Source organism: Chelonoidis abingdonii, chromosome 19 (assembly GCF_003597395.2).
Source record: "Chelonoidis abingdonii isolate Lonesome George chromosome 19, CheloAbing_2.0, whole genome shotgun sequence".
In the NCBI taxonomy this organism is placed as follows: Eukaryota; Metazoa; Chordata; order Testudines; family Testudinidae; genus Chelonoidis; species Chelonoidis abingdonii.
The window spans coordinates 39,727,447-39,749,516 of NC_133787.1; the positions used below are offsets into that span (position 1 = coordinate 39,727,447).

Here is a 22,070-nt window from a genome sequence, read left to right on the forward strand (position 1 = left end):
AAGTTTCACCTCCCTCACCACCACAGCAGTCTGATAGGTGGAGAATTGGGGACCCGGGGTGTGGGGGGAGGACAAAATGCCCTGCAGGGCTCTGAGAGCTGCACCTTAACTCTAAAAGCCACATGCAGCTCATGAGCCACAGTTTGGCTACCCCTGCTCTATGCTTTGTGCCGGTAGCAGTCAGACACGAAGAGTTCTTTTTAATTTAGCATAAAGATGCCATTAAAAAACTGAACAAACCAGGAAGGCAGGAAAGTAAGCTCCTTTTTATTGCTAGGATCGACCAGATGCCAGTTCCAAACAGTGATAGTGGCAACATGAACAGTGACACAACCAAGCCCAGGTCGCATACACAGCAACGGGGGAAGCACACACTAAACATTTTTTTCAACTCCTTTTATTTATAAGGAAGTCACTTCTGTTACAGTATTTTTGTGATTTTATTTTGTTACTCAGAAGCCATTTATCTAGCAATAGGCATTTGACTCCTTATATTTGCTTTTCATACAGCGTTCAATCTCACAGTAAGTAACATATGGAGATTTTAGCTATAGAGATTACAAAATCTTAAACAACCTTAGGCCAAAGGTCAGATCTATTAATTGCTCAAACTAACTGGTGAGGGAGGGAACCAACTGGACTTCTATATTATACCCATTATTTAATGGCAGTAAATTTTAAATCAGATAAACCTATAGAAAAGTATGTTCTAAAAACAAACATCTGCATTAAAAGCTTTTCAGTATCCTAAGCACTAGTGAAAGTTTCCTTTCAGAAGTTTCTTTCCTGTATTATTTGTGACTAAAATATAAATTTCTATTACAACACTTAACTTTAAGTAAGAAAATACTGAAGGCCCGCCCGTGAAAAACACATACAGGATACTGGCAAGACTGCAAGAATGAGGTTTAAAAAAAAAGTCTACTTAACAGAAGAATTCTCTTCTGACTACAACATAGATTTGCTTATTTCTTGCAAGACTCCAGTAATAAGGCTAACTCTTCCAGAGAATAACCAGAACTATTCAATAATTACCTGTGAACCATCTTACTGTTATAACCTGAACAGCTGACAATTCAGATAAACACTGGAACCTGAGAAGGCAACACAGTCATACCTACAACTACGTGCCTCCTGGCAAGTTGATCATCAACTCCAATAACCATGTTTTTCAAAAGCTTACCCTCCATGCTAATTGTCATACAATAATTAAACTGAATATAAGTGAGACATTACCCACACAAAAGTAGTCTTTCCAGTCATATTCCGGATACACAACCATGACATAATCGTGTAATGCCCTTTTAGTCTGCTAGTCTTTAAGGTGCCACCAGATTCCATATTAACAGAAATAACCCAATAGCAGAAAGACACTGATGATCAAGTTCCCATTCCCTCACAGCTAGGAAAAACAGCTGCTTTCCCCCCACTGCCATTATATAAGCGAGGCTCCAGCTCTGGCACCCACCCCTACTGATCACAACTGTGGCAGTATGGGAGGGGGGCAGAAGCCGTCTGTAAACTGGTCCCAGGGTATGTAGGGTTTTAACACCTTAAGATCTACTAAGCATTTGTTAGGTAGCCAGTACAGATATAAAACCAATAGCATAATGCGCTCTCAGCAAGATAGTGCAGATCTAATCACAGCTGCTACCTGATCTTAGAACAGCTAGCAATCCAGCCAGATGGTTAGATTGAACATTTGCACCACTGATAGACAGTGAAGCCCCACAAAGCGGGCAATATTTTCTTTGCCCTCTACTTGGATTAACTCCAAGAGAGAGAGTTAGGTATCAGTATGAAGATACCTCATCCCCATCCACCTCCAGAGCCCAGACATGGCTAAATCCTCTCCTTCATATTAATCTCTATGAAACTCCTGGGAAAGCTGGCAAAGCAGCACAGACTGAAGCGTCAGCAGATGATAACCTGCTCTAAATCACCTTTCTATTAAGCATACACAGCACCCATCTCCCAGTTCTCAGTGATCAGCTGAAATGAGCAGATGAAAGAAGAGCAGTAGGCTAAAGCTGAACACAGGTAATGCTTCTTGGAGACATGGCTCACAAAATAATATCCCCCGCTATTAAGTTTACCCTCAGACTGTTAACTAGGACTGCAGCATGAGTGTCCTGTTGGAATCCTGGATGCCCAAATTAGCCATGACATAAAAACACAGATTTCACCTATGAACGGCCAGAATTTTGCATCCTGTCAGGAACAGACCTGTCACAGTGATCCACACATCAATGTTTAATTGCTTCAAATTAAAACTAGAAACAAAGCCACAACTCTGAAAAGCGTTAGCACAGGGGTCGGCAACCTTTCAGAAGTGCTGTGCTGAGTCTTCATTTATTCACTGTAATTTTAGGTTTTGCATGCGAGTAATACATTTTGAAGTTTTTAGGTCTCTTTCTATAAGTCTATAATATGTAACTAAACTACTGTTGTATGTAAAGTTAATAAGGTTTCAAAATGTTTAAGAAGCTTCACTTAATTAAAATGCAGAGCCCCCTCCCAGACCACTGGCCAGGACCCAGGCGGGCAGTGTGAGTGACACTGAAAATCAGCTCGCGTACTGCCTTCGGCACCTGTGCCATATGTTGCCTACCCCTGGCCTAGTAGAAGAACTGGGTCTTCAGAAGGGATTTGAATGGCAAAGACAGGGGGAGCTGAATTCACTGGAGTTAAAGGGAGGTCACAAGCATAGTGTGTGGAAGAAGGCATTCATCTTTTTGTTTTTCAAATTTGAGGAAGGTGCTGAAGAGTCATTATAGGGAACCTGTTATTTTACTGAGTTCTTACAAATATTGACATTCTTTACCAATAATTAGAATTTAACACTGACACTCAAGTGCTTGGGTACTATGAGGTGGCAACAAATCCAAAGTGTGAATTGTACAGGAACCCTACCTGTCCTCTGCTTAAGACATATTCAAGTGTCCAACTATTTTAATACAAAATGAAACTGAAATTAGCTCTGTAACCATTTTCACTTCTATCATCTACACATTTGCCTGTTGTAAATTCACTTATAAATGGTGGATGCTATTTTTATTTTAAATAAAAGCTTCAGTGCTTGCGGGGGGGGATTTGTGGTCAGGGGGAAATGAAGAAATTATACAAAACATATCAAAGTTGGTAAATAGATGAACATGTATTTGGGGCCTGCTATCCTTGTTTATAGCTCACAGATGCTAAGGCCAGAAGGGACCGTTGTGATGACCTAGTCTGACCTCCTGCATGACACAGGCCAGAGAACTTACTCAGAATAATTTCTAGAGCCTATCGTTTAGAAAAACATCCCATCTTCATTTCAAACTTGTCCATGAAGAATCCAAATGACCCTTAGTAAATTGTACCAATGATAAATTACTGACTGCTAAAAATGTATGCCCTATTTCCAATCTGAACTGATCTAGATTCAGCTTCCAGTCACTGGATCACGTTAGACTTTTCTCTACTAGACTGAAGAGCCCATTATTAAATACTTGTTCCCCATGTAGGTACTTAGACTGCAATTAAATCATCCCTTAACCTTTTCTTTGTTAAGTTAAATAGATTGAGCTCTATGAGTATCACTATAAGGCATATTTTCAATTCTTTAATCATTTTCATGTCTATTCTCTGAACCCCTCTGCAATTTATCAACATAGTCCTTGAATTATGGGCACCCAAACTAGACACAATACTCAAGCAGCAGTCACACTAGTGCCAAATAGAGGTAAAATAACCTCTCCCCTCCTACTGGAGATTCCACAGCTTATGCACCCTGGGATTGCATTAGTTCTTTTGGTCCCAGCCTCACATTGGGAGCTAACGTTCAGTTGGTTATCCATCACAACTCTAAGTCATTTTTTAGAGTCACTGCTTCCCCAGCTAGTCCCCCATCCTATAAGTCTGGCCTTCATTCTTTATTTTTACATATGTACGTTTACCTTAAACCATATTAAAATGCATATTTGCTTGTACTCAGTTTACCAAGCAATCCAGATAACTCTGAATCAGTGATCTGTTCTCTACATTATTTACCACTCCCTCAATTTTTGTCATATGCAAGCTTTTTCTGCGGTGGTGGTTTTCTTCCAGGTAATTGATAAAAATGTTGAATAGTGTAAGGTTACAAACTGATCCCTGCAGGACCTCTCTGGAAACACACCTGCTCAGTGATGTTTCCCTGTTTTACAGTGTTTTTGAGACCTTTCAGTTAACCAGTTTTAAACCATTTAATGTGTGCCATGTTAACTTGATATAGTACTAGCTCAGGGGTAGGCAACCTATGGCACGTTTGCTGAAGGCAGCACGCAAACTGATTTTCAGTGGCACTCACACTGCCCAGATCCTGGCCACTGGTCCAGGGGCTCTGCATTTTAATTTAGTTTTCAATGAAGCTTCTTGAACATTTTTAAAAACTTATTTACTTTACACAAAACAATAGTTTAGTTATCTATTATAGACTTCTAGAAAGAGACCTTCTAAAAACATTAAAATGTCTGACTGGCACGCGAAACCTTAAATCAGAGTGAATAAATGAAGACCTGGCACAGCACTTCTGAAAGGTTGCTGACCCCTGTACTAGGCCCACAAACGCTCATCTGCATCAGTCAACTGCGCTCTCAAGTCCCTTCTTATTTAAGAGGGAATGAAAGATAGGAGGGAAAATGAGTTAAAACATCCTAAGCCACCACCTCCTCTAAGTCTTCAGGGTGTCTGGTCTTACCTGTGTGGAGTTTGCAAGCTCCTCAGAACAGGGACAGACTGCAGTTTGTGTGGCATCAAGTGCATCATCTGCACCTAACGTAACATGACATGTATCTTGTGAAAACATGCAGCCTGAGCCATATTGTGTGTAATTCTCCCATCCCACACCCACACGTCATCCAGCATGGAATCTAGAGTGTAAATACCTCCAGGCAGAGACTACAACTTTATTCACTCAAGCACCACACACTCACTCTTTGGCGCTATACAAACTGTTAACAGGTAAATAAAATGATTAATACCAGATACCAGTTGCTGACATTTTCAGTGACTAGGTTCTGAGTGTAAAAATCTGTTCCATTTCTGAACACCACAAAATGCCCCAAAGCACTTTTACTTTCAGAAAAGGTACCAGCCAAGAAAAGAGTTGTGCAACAATGAAAGTCGAAACTGGTCAGTAAACTCTATTTCAGTTATAAAATCCTCATGCTTATGATTCATCTCACATGTGTCACTAAGGCCTAGATAAAGTGCAGGAATTTCCCTGATGAAAAAATAGACCACATTTGTTACTGAGGATGGGAAAAACATTCTAGTACACTCTGCCATCTTTGCCTATTTGCTTGCATCATTGGCTTTATTCTCAAAAGCAACAGTGATTCATGAATCTACAGGGTGTCAACTGATTAAAACTTACAAATGCCTAACTGCTGTCATGGAAGGAGATTTTGGCAGTTTAAGTGTTCTAATCCCTTTAGGAAAGTAAAAACAATTCAGACACTGCGTATAAGAAATAAAAGCATTGTTCCCATTATAAACAATTATTGCAATGTTTTCTGACCAGCTCTAGAACAGAAACATGGGAGGAAGATGGCATTTGGCATGGCAACAGTCTTCTCCACCAGGTAGAAACTGAGTTTGACTTATCCAAGTTACAACCTGAGCAACACTATTTTGCACAGAAGTTTCTTGTTAAGCCCAGGAACTGCATGCACAGTTAGGGAAGAGCCAGGCTGTGCACCTGTGCGAGGTTGACAGGTTTGCGGTGAAAAGTTTAGTGAGGGTGAGAAGGGCAGCTCTGCAGACTCTAACACTGAGGATGTGCAGTAAAGGAGCTCCCCTTCCGTCAGAGCGTCCAAAGTGCATTCCACAGACACAGAAAAGAAATTTAATTTCAAAAATTCCATTTCATTAAAATGTTATGGATTGTACAAGTAGCAGCTTAAGCACTCAAATCAGGAAATGCCGGAAGTTGAGGCTAGATGTGTAATCTGGAGAAGGGAGCTTTAAACCATTACAAAGAGATTCCCAACTCTCTCAAAGGATAAACTTGTTTCCAGCCCTAGGAAGGCCTGAGGTATTGACTTTATTTATATTTTTGGATCTTTAGAGGTGCTGCATTCTTCCTAGTTTTATATTTTCTGTCCTCTGAACTCTAGCAGAGTTGGACTCATCACAAATAAGGCAGCCTGACTTTAAAGGTGGAGGGATACAATACATCTGGATAAAATGGTAAATCCGGTATTTCTAAAATATTTTAAAATAACGTCTCTTACTGCATACACATGGGCCTGTTATAGCATAAAGATTTTAAAGCTACTCACTTGGAATGACGTCCATTACAGCCATTCAAACTCATGCAGATAAACACTTCATACAGCCCACACCGTAAGGCAGGGATGGCTAAACTCACTGACTCTCCAAGCCCCACACATGATAATCTTCAGAAGTTCAAGAGCTGAGGCACACCTGCCAGGGCTTAGGGTCCCACTCCTGCAGAAGCCCCAAGCCCTACCAGGCATGCCCTGTGAGGCTGAAACATCAAGATCTCCCAGCCCTGCTGGGCAGAAGCCCCTACCCCATCACCCTGCTGCAAGGCAGCGGTCACAAGTTCCCCCTCACACCACACTGAAGTCCAGTAGGTGGAGAATGGGGGGAAATGGGGGGCTCCGAGATCCACACTAACGCTAAAAGAGCCACATGCGGCTCACAAACCACAGTTTGGCCACTCCTGCCATAATGTTATTCACGCTATATGTGATAAAAATGCTCTGCTAGATCTTATACTTCCCATCGGTTTACGATCTTCTGTACAGACTAAACCACATACTGAGGATAAGAGAGCAGTCTATATGAGAGTCAAACTATTCCAAAGACAAATGTGAAAATTACATAATTATTTTAATACGTTTTTTAAATCTGAATGTTCCTTATGCAGAAAGGATTCTACCATTTTAGAACGACAGTGTGGGGAGTACAGCAACAGCATATTTTAATCAACCACATGTCCAATAATTCTGCTTCTTTAATGTTATCTTGGACCAGTAATCCCACTTACATGTGGTTTTCTGGCTCTCTCATCTTTAACATCTGCCTCAACATAAAGTAAATACTAATATCCTCCCTCAGAATTGGAAACTATTTTTTTGTATTTGTCAACTATATGAAAAAAGAGCCTACACATTCACCTTGCCCACAACTGTCATATTAAAAAGCAGAAAATCACTCATTCAACAAGGATTCTAAAACTGAGTGAGCCATCAGTGTATTAACTGCTTATTTTTGTTGAAACTGGTAGTTAGGATAACATATTATCACAAGTCTAGAGAACTGATCTGTCTCCCTATTAATATTGATATGAAAATGTTAATGCAAATTGAAGACAGAAAATGAGTTAACAGTAAGCCTACGTTATTGATACAATTCAGAAAAACCAGGAGCGCTATAACATCCTATAAGACCAGTCACACTGGATCAGGCCATGATCCATCTTGCCCAGTATCCTCTCTGACAGTGGACCATACCAGAGTTTCAAGCGGAATGTACAGAACTCGCCAGTTACTGAGTGACCCACCCCTACTTTCCACTCCCAGCATCTGCTAAAGATTTAAATTTGTCCTGAGTACGGGGCTGCATCTCTGACCATTTTGGCTACTAGCCATTGATGGATCTTTCCTCCAAAAACTTATCTAGTTCTTTTAACCCAGTTGATACTTTGGGCCCTCACAACATCTCATGACAAGGCAACAAGTTCCATAAGTTAGTTGTGCACTGTGTGAAAAAGTACTTACTCTTGTTTGTATTAAACCTGATGCCTGTTAATTTCATTGGGTGTCCCCTGCCTTTTGTATTGTGGGGAAGGGTAAATAACATTGCTATCCACTTTTCCACACGATTTACAACTTCACAGACCTCTAGCCTATCCCCCTAAGTCTGCTCTTTTCTAAACTGAACAGCCCTGATCTTTTTAGTCTCTTCTCTGAACGTTTTCCAGTTCCACTATGAAATGGGCAACCCGAACTGGACGTAGTATTCCAGGTGCGGGCACACAACGGATTTATATAGTGATATAGCATTATGGTATTTTCTGTTCCACTTTTATCCCTTTTCTAATAATTCCTAACATACTGTCAGCCTTTTTGACTGCTGCTGCAAATAGAGCAGAAGTTTTCAGAGAACTATCTATGGTGATTCCAAGAGCTCTTTCTTGGGTGGCAACAGGTAATTTTAGAATCCATCATTGTATATGTGGAGTTGGAATTATTTTTTCCAATATGCATTACTTTGAACTTAATGTTACCATTTTGTTGCCTAGTCACCCAGTTTTGTGAGATCACTAACTCCTTGCAGACTTCTTTGGACTTACCTATTTTAAATAACTGTCATCTGCAAACTTTGCCACTTCATTGTTCACTTCCTTTTCCAGATTATTAATGGATACGTTGAATGCCATAGGTCCCAATACCTACTGTTCACCTCTCTCCATTGTGAAAAGTGACCATTTATTCCTAATCTGTTTCCTATCTTTCAGCCAGTTACTGATCCATGACAGGACTCTTCTCTCTTATCCCATAGCTGTTTAGTTTCCTTAAGAGCCTTTGGCAAGGGTCCTTTCCTGGCCAATATTTATATACATCCAGTATATTATTTCAGCAAAAAGCAGTAAATATTTGAATGTGTAATAAAGTTAAAATATTTTAAATAGAAAAAAATTGTGTTAAATGTATCACAAAATCAGGTCCCCATTTAGTTTAAATGATTCTGCCTTTATTGTAGCATTTCTTCCAGAAGACAATTTAATTCTGGAAGCATGTACTGAAATTGGCTTTTCACTATGGGAGTCAGCTTTACAATTGTATCCTTCTCAGGAGGTCATAGTGAAGCAAGACTCAAACTCTAAAAAGCAATTCTGTTTAGCAGCACTACCTTATTCATCCTTTTAATCTTACACCTCCATGTTCATTACAGACTCGGTGAAATACTAGTGCCAAAACCACCATCAAAAGCCATTTCAGTCTCTCTGCTGCTCTGAAAAAACCTTGACCCCTCTGCTTCTCTAATGAAGATGTTAGGGAAGTGAGAATTATACCAACTGTCAGCTCTTACACTAGAATTTTCTGCTACAGAAACATTCAAATCACTGAATCCTGGAGCATTAGGCTCAGTGTAATGCAGCATCTTCTTTCTGCAACAAAAACAGAATGCAGCTAACGTGTTAAAAACAAATAGCTTCAAACAGCTTAGCAACAAAAAATATCTCCACCACACATTACCATGGTATGACCGTCTTACAAGATTACATAAATTCACATGTATGAAGCTAGATTCTTATACTCTCCTTTTAGTTCCCTCCCCTCTTTCCACTCTTGAGAGATAGGGTTTGGCTTTTTATTATTGCAAGCCAGCTACAACAAGGTTTGTATTGTTTTCCAAGGTAGTAAGATTCATGGTCATTCTGATATCCCATGGAATAAAGTTCCAATATTGTCTGCCGGCTACCAAGAAACCTGTCCTACACTCCCACTAATCTCACTCGGTTGACAGCTCCATTGATTCCATAGGTACAGAGATGCCACAGTAGAATGTTACTTCAAAGTGAGAAGCAATCAGATGAGTTGGATCACTAGGGTTCAAGACTCTGAATGTAATTCAGTGGGGAGCCTACGTAGTGTCAATTTTAGTCACCCATGATGTTTAACAGGGATACTGCTGTAAACTGTACAAGCCAGATTTATTTATTTTATTTTTTTTTGAGTGCCTACATGTTTAACCCAGATGCAGTACCTTGTCCAAACTGATGGTCAAAATCATGGACTGCAGAAGCCAAGCATTTACAGGATGGGGGGCAATGTTCCTGCAAAATGTGGAAAGTAGCACAGCAGCTGTCCCTACTTGATTATCCATTACTAATGAGTCCAAGACCACATCTAGGCTGTGTATCACTGACAACGGAGGGAGCAATGTCCTCCATGGAGGATAAGCAAATGATATTGCTAGTTCATCAAGCTTCAGCCAGCTGTTCATGAGTCACTGATCTCATTCAGACCTTGGGCTAATTTGGAGATGGTGTACATGTGCATAAAGGTGTGCTGCTGGTATTCACGTGCTAAATTGCAATGATCATGTAGTTCCTGACTTCATCACCAGTATTAAGTCCACTAGGCCACCTCTGCAGAGACTTTTTTAAAACCGGAGATCTCAGCGTCACTCAATTTCTTTTTTGATAATCTGTTAGGTTTTTATTTCCCCTTCCCCAATCTCCCCAAATTTCAATGACCCAGGAGAGGGAGGCAGGCAAACAGTCCTTGACCAATGAACAATTTAAAAATGTGCCATCATGATTCTGCAGCTAGAAATAGCGGCTCTCTCTCACTGGAAAATGTCCTTTGACTGGAAACTCCTTCGGGCAGCAACCACTCCTTCATGTACATCTGGACAGCACAGTGCACACTGTGGGTACTACCACAAACATTCTCCACTTTCCAATGTCATAAACAATTACTTTTAGCCCTAGAAGTTTGAGCTATTGGAGTTTAAAATATTTTTTTCCTATATATAATGTTCCAATTTTGTCATTTCCTCAGTAATATTCTCTCTCCATCTGAGTCACCTATGGTTGGACTCAATTAAAGCAGTGTGGCTTTATATAGTCAAAGAATACAAAAAAACAGACCAAACAAAGTTTTACTTTCATTATCTCAAATTTAATGGAAAATTCCATATTTTGGGAAGAGCAGGAAACTTTTGACCGGTTTTTAAAAGGGAAGTGGTTATACTAAAGCAGTTCAGAAGTTTGGAATGACAATAGCAGTCTTGGGGGAGACAGATTTGTGGCCAGACTAAAGGCAAGGTAGATAAAGGTACATGACAGATGCAGTTTGCCACGAAGCTTTACAATCTCTCACACAGATAGTATCACATATGGCAAGAACATATATTGTATACACATACACAAACTTAGATAGCCACTAACTTTTTCATAGGTTGAAGTTATTGAAATTAATGAGGAAAAAAATTAAGTCCTGTTTAAAAAAAATCAGGTTCAAAATGCAAATATTCACACTGAATGCTGCTTAATTCAAAATGTAAAGGAATACAACTAATTATCTGTCATATCCAATTATTCAGTATGTCTGGTTTGCTAATACATGTGGTGTTTTACAACTGATTTTGATGTGGTGCAATGCCACAAAACACTCAGGTGCATGTCAGAGAACTATTTACTGTGCATACAGCAAGAGGTCTCCTACGCTATCACTTTTTAATTACTTTAATAAACTGTGGCAGGGGAGACCTGCTGCTGCTTGTCCTGTGTTCTGTTTCACTGAACTGTTTTTATTATTAATACTCACCAAGCAAAAGCGAAATAGCTTGTTCAGTATGAATATCTTAGAATAATAATACGGACAGTCCAAGTACAACATGATTTCTTTTCAAAACTTTAGAATGGACGAAAAACTCCACAAACTTGTGAAACAGACCATCTGATTCAGTGGGTGCCCATTTCTACACTGAATTAGTCTTTTTTAAATAAAAGCAATTAGTATCACGACAACTAAATTACAACACAATTTAAATTCAGAATAAACCAACTGATAATCAAGCACCTAAACACCCAAGAACCAAACACACACTAGGTTATTTATTACATTCCTCCATCATAGTATTTGAGGATTCGTAGATAGGCATTGTCAGTCCTGGACTGATACCTCACAACCTGCACAGTTAAAACTGCACCTTTGCGCCATGGAAAAGTGGAGAATCCCAGCTTTCAGTTAGGATTCTATTCTCTGAAACTGCCAAGGCTAGAGAAAGATCAGTTATACTGTTTGCATTATTTTGCTTTTCACAGTACAGCAGCACACACCATTCTCCCATAACCAATCTCAAATTACGCTATTCTAAGTTCATTTTTCTGCATTCTACTCTAAGTAATCCTACTACGTTTATGTGTATAGAAAAAAATTCTATGAATTCCAACATCTAAGGATGTTACGAAAATATAAGTCCCAAACACAGCTTGCCATAATTTTCCAAAGCCTTCATTTATTAGCATTATGCAAGCCTAGGAAGCATAGAAGTCTACTGCCCATTGGCTTCAATTACCCTAGTTATTACCAGCAGAAGGAACATTAGACAAGTTAAAATTTTAACTCAAATTCTCTTATTTAAGAGCTTTTTAGGAATCAGTGGTAGAAAAAAGGCCTATGACATACTGTGCAAGGACATTAAAAGTATCTTATTGACTCAGCAGCCAGGCACAATAACAAGCTACAAACTTCGCTGAAATTAGACAAAAACTGAAGCCAGACAGTTCACCAGAATCAAATTAACAGTCCTGCTTTCATCAACGGTCAGGAAAACGCTGCTACATTTGAACAGATTTTCTTTAGAAGTAAGTTTGTTTGTTTTTTTAAATATCCATGGACATTTGTTAGGATAAAATTTAATTCAGTGTGCCTCAGCAATTCCATCAAAAAGTTTAAAATGTTCATATTCAGTACAAAAATATCAGAAAGGTTAAGTAGAAAAACACCATGATGATCATACCAGTATGTGGCTTTGGTTTTTTGTTTTTGTTTTTTGCGCACAGAAATAGCACAAAACAAAAGAAAGTGCTTCAGAAAAAACAAGTAATTCAAATATTTACCGATTCCATAGCTGAAAGCTGTTGCTAGCGGAGCATGTATTAAATCCAATAGAGGTGTGTCCCAAAGCAGCTGTGTATTCTGAAAGAGAAGATTAAAATTAGTTCATGTAAATATTAAAACACATAGTTAACTTTTAACTTCACTTGAAAGTATACCAGGCATTCAAAGGAAATGTACTAAATAAATACTCCCGATAAAAACAAGACATTATCTTTGTGTCTACTCCTATGACTTTCTGGTCTAACAGCCCTTTATCAGGACTGGAACAAGAAATGGTTTCATGGCAGGCTTAACAATACATCAGCAACTAATTTTTAAAAGATAACTGAAAGCAGTTTTCAGGTACTACACACACATTCAAGTCTATCAACAAATTGTTTTTGGTTTTACAATCACACTTTCCTATTTTTTTAAAACATTCTCTTCCCTGTTGTTGAGAGACCCTGAAGTAAATACCATGGGGTACATCTACACTACCCACCGGATTAGCGGGTAGCATTCAATATATCAGGGATTGATTTAGCGCGTCTCATCTGGACGCTATAAATAGACCAGCAAATCGATAGCTGTACTCCACCTTGGCAGGAGGAGTAACCGGAGTCAACGGGGGAGCCGCAGTCAACTTGCCACCGTGAGGATGGCCAGGTAAGTCGAACTAAGATACTTCGACTTTAGCGTAGCTGAAGTTGTGTATCTTAGTTCGAACCCCTCACCCTGCTAGTGTAGCCCAGGCCAAGGAAACTGACTCCACAAGGGGAAACCTTAAACTGCATGCATGCATGCTGTGAAATTCAGTAACCTGGAAAATACATTCTCTCTGACCTCTTTCAGTTATAGTAATCTTAACTGCTACCTGCGAAAGAAGGGAAATTCAGACAGAAATGTGATTGGCAAAATAAAAGGACATCAACTCTAAAAACATTCTCAGAGTAGCAAGCTGCTGATTAGAAAAACCTGGCCTTTTATTCATTATTTTTACTGCATTCACTTCTTTTTAAGGATGTTTTTCAAGTGAAATTCTGAAATTGAAGCTTTCGGGTGCTGGGCAGTGATTGCCAACAGTTTCCTTGACATCTGAGTACAAGGGGGAACTACAATGATGGATCGGATGACAAAGTTAGTGAGGCAAATGTTAGCCCATAGTTTCCACTCTAAGTAAAAAATCAAAGAAGTGTTCAGTTACTCCTTCACAATTCTTTCTTAACTGGAGGAAAATCATACATAATGTCCATAATAAAATTATCCAAATAGAGTAGATTACTCGATATTATGTTAGCATATTCTTATTCATAACTGCAGACAAGCCTGCCACTTCTATAAGAAAGAAAAAAGTTTAAGTTAGCGCTGTAAGGGAAAATCCATATATAGCTATCAAATGTACAAATAACTACATAAACTAATCCCCCACAAACGATAATCCTAGCTCAGGGATGTTTTTATTATAGACCACCAGAAACATTTGCAAAGACATGTTAAAAAGAATTAATCAGAAGACACTGTGCAGGCTTCCCCAAGCAACTGACTTCATACCCTTGACATGTACATTTGACCTTCTGGAACAGTTTTCAGGTCACTCAGGGTATGTCTACATTACCCGTTAGATCGGCATCTAGTGTAGATGCGATAAAAATCAATCCTCAATTGTTCTGCTGTCAACTCCAGAACTCCATCATGGCGAGAGACGGAAGTGGAGTCAAGGGGGGAGCGGCAGCAGTCAACTCGCCACCATCCTCACGGCCAGGTAAATCCACCTAATATACGCCAACTTTAGCTTCGTATAGCTGAAGCTGCATATCTTAGGTCAACCCCCCTCCCTAGCGTAGACCTAGCCTCAGAAGACTAGCTGTCCTGAAATCAGCTTTAAAAGTGTCTTCAGATCAAGGCAGGATGCTTTGAAGCCTTGGTATCATTACACATCTTGAATATGCAGTTTTCAGAAAAAATAATTGGAATGTATAAGAGAATCTGAATCAAACACACACATTCTAATGATCTAGATAACAAGGGGAGAACAGTGGTATCAAGAACAGATTGTTCTATGTGAGGAGAATCTCAGATATTTTCAATAGTCAGAGAGGAAGAAACTACCCAACTCTTATTACAAGGCTTCCCCTTTTACTAACCAGCCAAAGCAGTCACCTTAAAACAGTGCTTTTCAACCTGTGGTCCGTGGAGCCCTGTGGGTCTGCAGACTGTGTCTAAGATTTCCAAAGCAGTCCACACCTCCATTCCAAATTTTCTTGTTTTTTTTTTTAGCGGTTAGCAAATTAAAAAAGTTTGAAAACAACTGCCTTAGAAGATATTTATTGGAATCAGCTGAAAAAAACCTTCCACAAGACTGCACACACTAACCAAAACGCTTCACTTCTAAGGCTCAGCTCCCACTGCTTCCTCTAGTGAGGCTATTCTGAAACACACCAACAGCAAGGAAGAGTATGACATTCCACCCTACTATTTAAGTGGCTCATTCAAATATGACCTTTTAAAGGAAAGGCATTTATTTGTTGGAAACATTTAGACTTTCACTATTCTAAGCCCTGTCTAGGGAGGACCAGACACATACATATGAGAACTCAGGATGATTATTTGTAAAAGCAGCAGAGAATCCTGTGGCACCTTATAGACTAACAGACGTTTTGGAGCATGAGCTTTCGTGGGTGAATACCCACTTCGTCAGATGCATGTGATGATTATTTGGGCACACTTAAGTGACTCCTAAAACATGTATTTGCAGCTACAAAGACTTATCAATACCGTTCTGCTAAAACCCTAGGAGCTCTAGACATACAGCAAAACAAAATAAATATTATGGCCAGGGAATCATTTATCAACCTTCTCCAAAACTTGACGTTTGTTTTGGTCAAGATCCCTTAAACTCACCACATGCCTAGAGAAAGCTGCCTTAGGGACATTTTCCTATAAAAGTCATTTTGTTGATGTCACAAGAACAAATCTTTGGTCCCTTTTTAAAGTGATTCTCTCTCATTCACAGGGCTGAGAGTTATGTTAGGACTGCCACTAGTCTTCTACTGTCTCCAACTCTAGAATATCCCTTTAGTCTAAAACATGGCACAGAGGAGAATTATGCCTGACTGATTCATTTTAAGTTACTGTGAGCATGCAAATATGTTTTTTAAATAATTTTTTTCATAAATTGCTTTTTACTGACTGATCCCGCATAGAATCCTCTTCATCTCCCAAACCTGAATTCTCTCAAATATACTTATTCCGGGGACACAGTGACCATGACCTCTATTCTTGCTAAGTAGTAAAACAGAACTAGAGAAATCAGAAAGCTCCCCATCATTGCAACTTCTCTCCTCTAACTGGAAAAGCTTCTGCTCTTTATCTAGAATCCAGTGCTGGAGATGGGATGACAAAGGACTTTAAATAGTCCAGGCACAATTATAACTCCAACTCCTAAGTCTTACTGGGAGAAATGGGGAAAAAACAAAGCACTAACTTCCTAACCTAGGCAACAAGAGAACCAGTTAAACAAGCAGACCTAGCATGTGATAATGGAACATTTAATATAAATTAGTGACTTAAGCAGGGAGTTCCAGGAAGTCCAAAAGGGACGGTGATCTTTGCATTGTAAGCCCCTAAAGAGGAAACAGTACGCACTGCAGCAGATCACCAACAGTACTATGTGTGACCAAAGGCCACCAAGGAAAGGTAAAAAAACAATAATCAAGATATCTCCCCACATCAGCTTCTAGGACAAACAGCACTATTCAGGCAGTGTCTATGACCCAATTCAGACTGTTCTAAGGGTATATATGCATGCAATTCCATTGAATTCAGTGGAGTTACACCCTGAGTTACTCTGAATTTGGCCCCATTTTTGTAGACTCACTCACACTCCTCTGAAAGCACAGACTTTGCTGTTACTCAGCCTAAGCTGAAAGAACAACAGCCAATAACCACCATCTCTCATATGGAAACATCTGTGACTTGTCCATTTTGATTCCAGCAAGATGTCCCTTCCAATCTTACATATTCTAGGATTCCCACTTCTCATCTTTATCCTTCGCCTCTTCAAACAACCGTCCTTCTCCCAATAACCCTTGCTCCCACATATCCCTCTCTGCACAACAGATGATACTGCTTTTCCCATGCTAACCCCTTTACTGGAAATAGTTTGTGCTTCAGGCAATTCCTTTACCTATCCTTCCAAGATGTGATAGTCGGGGGACCTGTCTAGGCACAATTTATGAATGCCAGTTGGATTTTAATAACTCTATGTTTATGCTTTATGGCTGTATTTTGTTGTAGTCTTACATTATACTACTTGAGATAAGGAAAGGGAGGAGCACCTGGCTGTGTGCCTTGGAATGAGATGGATAAGGTCTGTCAACAACTGAATGAAACTTGCCCTGGCAGAACAGTGGGGTGGTTGCAGTGTGAATAAAACCAGTTTATGTCCGGACTGCAGCAGGAGGGTGACCAAGGCCAGATCTACACTACAGACCTATGACTACATAACTTCATCGGTCAGTAGTGTGAAAAATCCACACCCTGAGTGACGTAGTTATACCAATCTAAATCCCTGTGTAGACAGTGCTATGTCAGCAGGAGGGCTTCTCCTGTCGACACAGCTACTGCCTCTCGGGGAGGTGGATTAACTGTGCCAACGGGAGAAGATCTCCCAGCAACATAGGAGCATCTTCACTTAAGCGCTGCAGCTGTGACAGTGCAGCATATTAAGTGTAGCCCTGTCCCAAGTAACAGGCCACCTGACAGGGAACCTTGATCACCTGAGAGGAGGCTCAAGGCTGATCAGGAGAGTCACATGGCAAAGAGGACTGGAAATCTATAAAAGGACCAAGTTTGCTCAGAGCAGCTCTCATCAACCAGAAGAAAAAGAAGTCTGTGCCGGAAGAGTAAAACCTGGAGAACCAGGAACCCACTGACCAAATCCCAAAGAATGCTCAGGAACAGTGATGAAACTGGAAAGGAATTGCATGCAGGTGTTTCTTGTTCTGCATAGATCTGTATACTGTGTGCTATCTAAAAGTAAAAAGAGTGATTGATTAAGAAATCCCTCTGCAAAATATTTTCTTCAACTATCACTTATCCATAGGGGTTAAACTATAAGCCAGAGTGTGCATGAAGGTGGAGCTCTAAGGAAGCTGTTCCTAAGCTCCTGGGGAGTTTGAGGCCAGGGGGTTCTAGCAATGGTCTGGGGGCCTACAGCAGCTGCACCACATGGTTCCACATCCGAGAAGGATACCAGGCAGTCTATGCCGAGAAAGGATGCCAGACAGTCTATGCCCAGGGAGTAGGAGCCCAGAGGCCAAAGAGGCCACGTCTAGACTACGCGCCGTATCAGCGCGTTAAAATCGATTGCTCGGGGATCGATATATCGTGTCTAATCTAGACGGGATATATCGATCCCTGAACACGCTTATATCGATTCCGGAACGCCACCAACCCCAACGGAGTTCCGGAATCGACATGGCGAGCCACGGACATCGATCCCGCGTGGTGAGGACGGGTGAGTAAATCGATTTTAGATATTCGACTTCAGCTACATTATTCACGTAGCTGAAATTGCGTATCTAAAATCGATTTTACCCCGTAGTGTAGACCAGCCCAGAGACAGTTCCTGAAGCCTACTCAGGCCCTAGGGAGCTTAAAGCTCAGACTCAACGCATGGGTCCAAACACAGCAGCCAAGTAAACGTTCAGAAGGGGGATCTCAATCAGGGCCACGACACACATACAGATGGGTTTTTCAATTATTGTAAATAAATAATTCCTAAATACATTACTCTTGAGAAATTGAATGCAGGGACAGAAGCTGGTTTATTCTGGTGGAATTAGAGATGGTGCCCCCTAAGGTACTTTTGTACTGAAAACGTTCATTTCCATTTATTCAAAACCTAATTAAAGTAAACCAGATAAGGTTACAATGTGTTACAATGCACAAAGAACAATACAGTTAAATACTGCTTATCCTGTACTAGTTTTACAATTTAATTAGGTGAGAAAGCTAATTATGTCTAGCATTATAAACTATTTATATATATAAATTATTTTTTGTGCCACTTACTCATTTCACCTGTTGCAGACTAGTTTATCTGGTATCCTAGTTCTGCTAATCTTGTTAATGCAAATCCTGACCTGTAATATTAGCACACTCCCCCTCCAACTGCCAATAAGGGACAAGGTATTACATTAATAGCTTTGTTTTCCTTCAATGCACTTTTCATAAGAATGCTCAAAAAACTGTTCTTTTGCTTGGACAGTAATACAGGCAACATACAGATTATTCAAAGCCAGAGGCAATCACTTACTTGTTTTTTATCTAATTCAACATTGGTAAGTGAAGGTTTCAAATACCAAAGAAACTTGGAGATGCTCATTTCTCTTACCCATTCCACTTTTTAAAAATTCCCATCAATTTCATAGCATAACATTTCTACATAGCTTCTCTCCAACCAACAACCTTTCAAGCACTTAGGAACAAACCAATGTGAAGAAACCAAGACATTTCTCCTCTATTAACATCTGGTTAATGTCTAACTATGTTTATATATCACAGTTCCAAAACTGTGGTCGCCTGGACCATTTGCTGATGTCCCAGAGCGCTGTTTGGCTGCATGGTTAACTCACATGCCATCTGCTTTTAGGTCTCTAAGCTCTTTACTGCAAATAAGCTGAAAACTAGGATGAACCAGCCTAGCTGCCTCTCGTAGGGGTCACTGCTACCAGTAGGAGTGGCACTGACAGTCACCAGCTGGAAAGAAACATTGAAAGGGGAAAATAACAAGGCAACATGCAGTGAGAAAGAGGACCTGGCAACAGGGGAGGTATGTGCAGGGTGCAGAGAAAAAGAACACCGTGGAGCAGGTGAAGATTTTCAGGGAAGCAGGAAGAAGCAATGAACAGATGGAGAGCGTGGAGACATGGAGAGCAAAAGGAGACTGATTAATGCCTTTCAAAAATGGGAAAACATAATTAAAGACATACAACTACATTCAAAAAACACTTTCTTACTGTTCCTCTTCTATGTAAGCAATTCTTGTACTGTCAGAGGGATGCTGTGCAACTGTGAATTGGTAGTGTGGAAATAAGGAAGATTATGAATGTCTTGCATTTATATGGCACCTTTTCCCCTTAACTAAGATATGGTTAAATGTTCCCATTACAAGATTTACAATTGTTCTATCCTGAAGTTATCCACTTCCAAAAAGTGAACAAATAAAGACAGCCTGTGGCACAAAAATCAAAACTGAACTTCAGCCATACCATCATGGTGCTTCTTACTCTAGTGCCAGGTAATCATTGCAGTAATTTCTCAAATTGCTGCCAGAAGTCAAAACAAATCCTATTCAATGAAACAAGGAAATGCAATTTTTGTAAAAGATTGTCTGACTTTCACCTTCCCAGATTTAATGCTGAAGTAACATTCTTAAGTTACCTATAAAACCCAAAATTGATAACATTTATATAATTACTGTGCATGACTTGTATAGTATTAACATAGGATTCTAACTAAAATTGTTAGAAAAAATCCAGCTAATGATATCCTGAAGTAATTCAATAGGTTTCTATTTACCAGGGATAAGCAAAGAATTACTTCAGGGCAAGAGTGGCCAACAACAGCCCACCAGCCAGGTCTTGCCTACCAGTTACATTTATGAAGTCCATGTGGCATTCAGACTGTGCAGAATACAAATTTTCATTTTTTAAAAGTTCCTGCACCTCATGGCTGAACTATTCAAATGAGATGCTTAGACGAATGGTGCAATCAACACGCACCTTGTGGAATACATTTTGGAGGCTACTGTTATAGAATTCTACATAACATTTAATCTGTTGGAAGCTTTAAAATTGTTTTCCCTACCAACTTTTTCTCACTCACCTATTTTACTGCAAATCTAGTGCTACAGGAGCTAAGATGACTAAATTCCCTTCTTTCTGTAAGCGTGCATTGCTGATCGTCAAGCAGTAGATGTACTGACCTGTACTTTGAAAGACTGCTGCTATAAAGCAGCAGGGAGATCATTATGCAACATGACATGAAAATGGTGGAATTTTAAAATTTCTCTACAATGATATGGTGTTATGAATACAAGATAGTTAAGATTCAAGAAGGTGGGGTTTTGGTTTGAAACAGGTAAAGAGCCATTTGAGAGCTGTTATTTAATGTGTACATGATATTAAGGATCATAAGTGGGGAAACCTAGGTAAGTACTTAAATGATTAAAAAATGAATGGTCTGGCCTCTTCAAGTCCTAGCAATCCCTACTCTATAGCAAAAGAAAACTAGCACAACATGCATCATGGCCAGCCTTTACCCAATGAGGAGTTCTGAGTCTCCCTGCTGCATTCACTGCACAAATGTGTGCTAATCAGATGTACAGTGCACTGCCTGGCCTTTTCTTGGAATTTTTCTCTGAAAAAGTCAGATTAGGCAAATTAGTGGTACTCTCAAGCTTCCTTTAAGAAAGAATACCTTATAAAATAGATTTCTTATATCCAAGTTAGACTCTTAGTGCTTTTCATCTTCAAAGCACTCCACAACGACAAGATGTGAATTTTGGCAAAAAATAAACTTTTTACTACTTTTCCATATTGAAATTAAATACGGACTGTTTGTATTACTTAAGTCAGACAGTTAAGATCTGAAAGAAAGGTGGCTGATTCCAACAGCTAGTGAGAGGGCGATATGCTACAGACTGATAGCACTAGGTAAAAAGGATAAAACAGAATGAGATATTTTTTACAAATACATCAGAAATACAGAACTTCAATCACGACAAAAAGCGACTGAGAAAAATGACCTTAGAAGCCAAAACTTACAAGCCCTTCCAAGAATTCTGATTCTGACTCATAACACTTAACATGCACGATTTCTTTTCTGTAGTAGCATGGAAGAACCAGATGCTTAAATCCTGCTTCAAAGAAACAAACAACATCAAGTGCTCACAGCAATCCCACAAGACAGAGTGACAGGACAGAAAGACAAACTGACAGGAAGCCTTTCACCTTCAAACTAAGGACTTATAATGAATGGATTTTAAAAAGTGAATACCAAGACCATGTCCCTCTAAACTGCTAAAATCACTTTGATTTAGCAGACACTAACTTCCATTTTGATGATGATACAAAAGTAAGATGGACACTAACGAAATCAACACTAGATTCAGCTGCTTGGTTTAGAGTTACACAGGTTTCTTCACTTAGAAGTCTCTTCTGGGAGAAGTATACACTTTTTCCAATACCAGCAGAGGTAGTGCACTCATCTGCCTTTCTACAAAATAGAAATTTTAAGGGAAAGAATAGATTTCAACAAAGAGTCTTTGCAGCTTCTGTAAAAAGGATGCACTCCTGGGAATATACAAAGGACTCATGGAGCTTATCTTTGAAGTATACGCTCATTAAGTCAGATGAAAACCCTCAGACAGTTTAGTGGATTTAAAAAAAATGC

The 22,070-nt window shown here is 39.6% G+C and overlaps 1 protein-coding gene across 2 annotated transcripts in view; it reads right to left on the reverse strand.

Annotated features, from left to right (window-relative positions):
* ANKRD11 (ankyrin repeat domain containing 11) overlaps positions 1 to 22,070 on the reverse strand; it is a 249,862-nt gene that overhangs the window by 189,817 nt on the left and 37,975 nt on the right. For both annotated transcript variants that reach the window (XM_032764255.2, XM_032764254.2), the window contains one exon: positions 12,632 to 12,710. The gene's annotated coding sequence lies outside the window, so the exon portion shown is untranslated. The remainder of the gene's footprint in view (positions 1 to 12,631; positions 12,711 to 22,070) is intronic.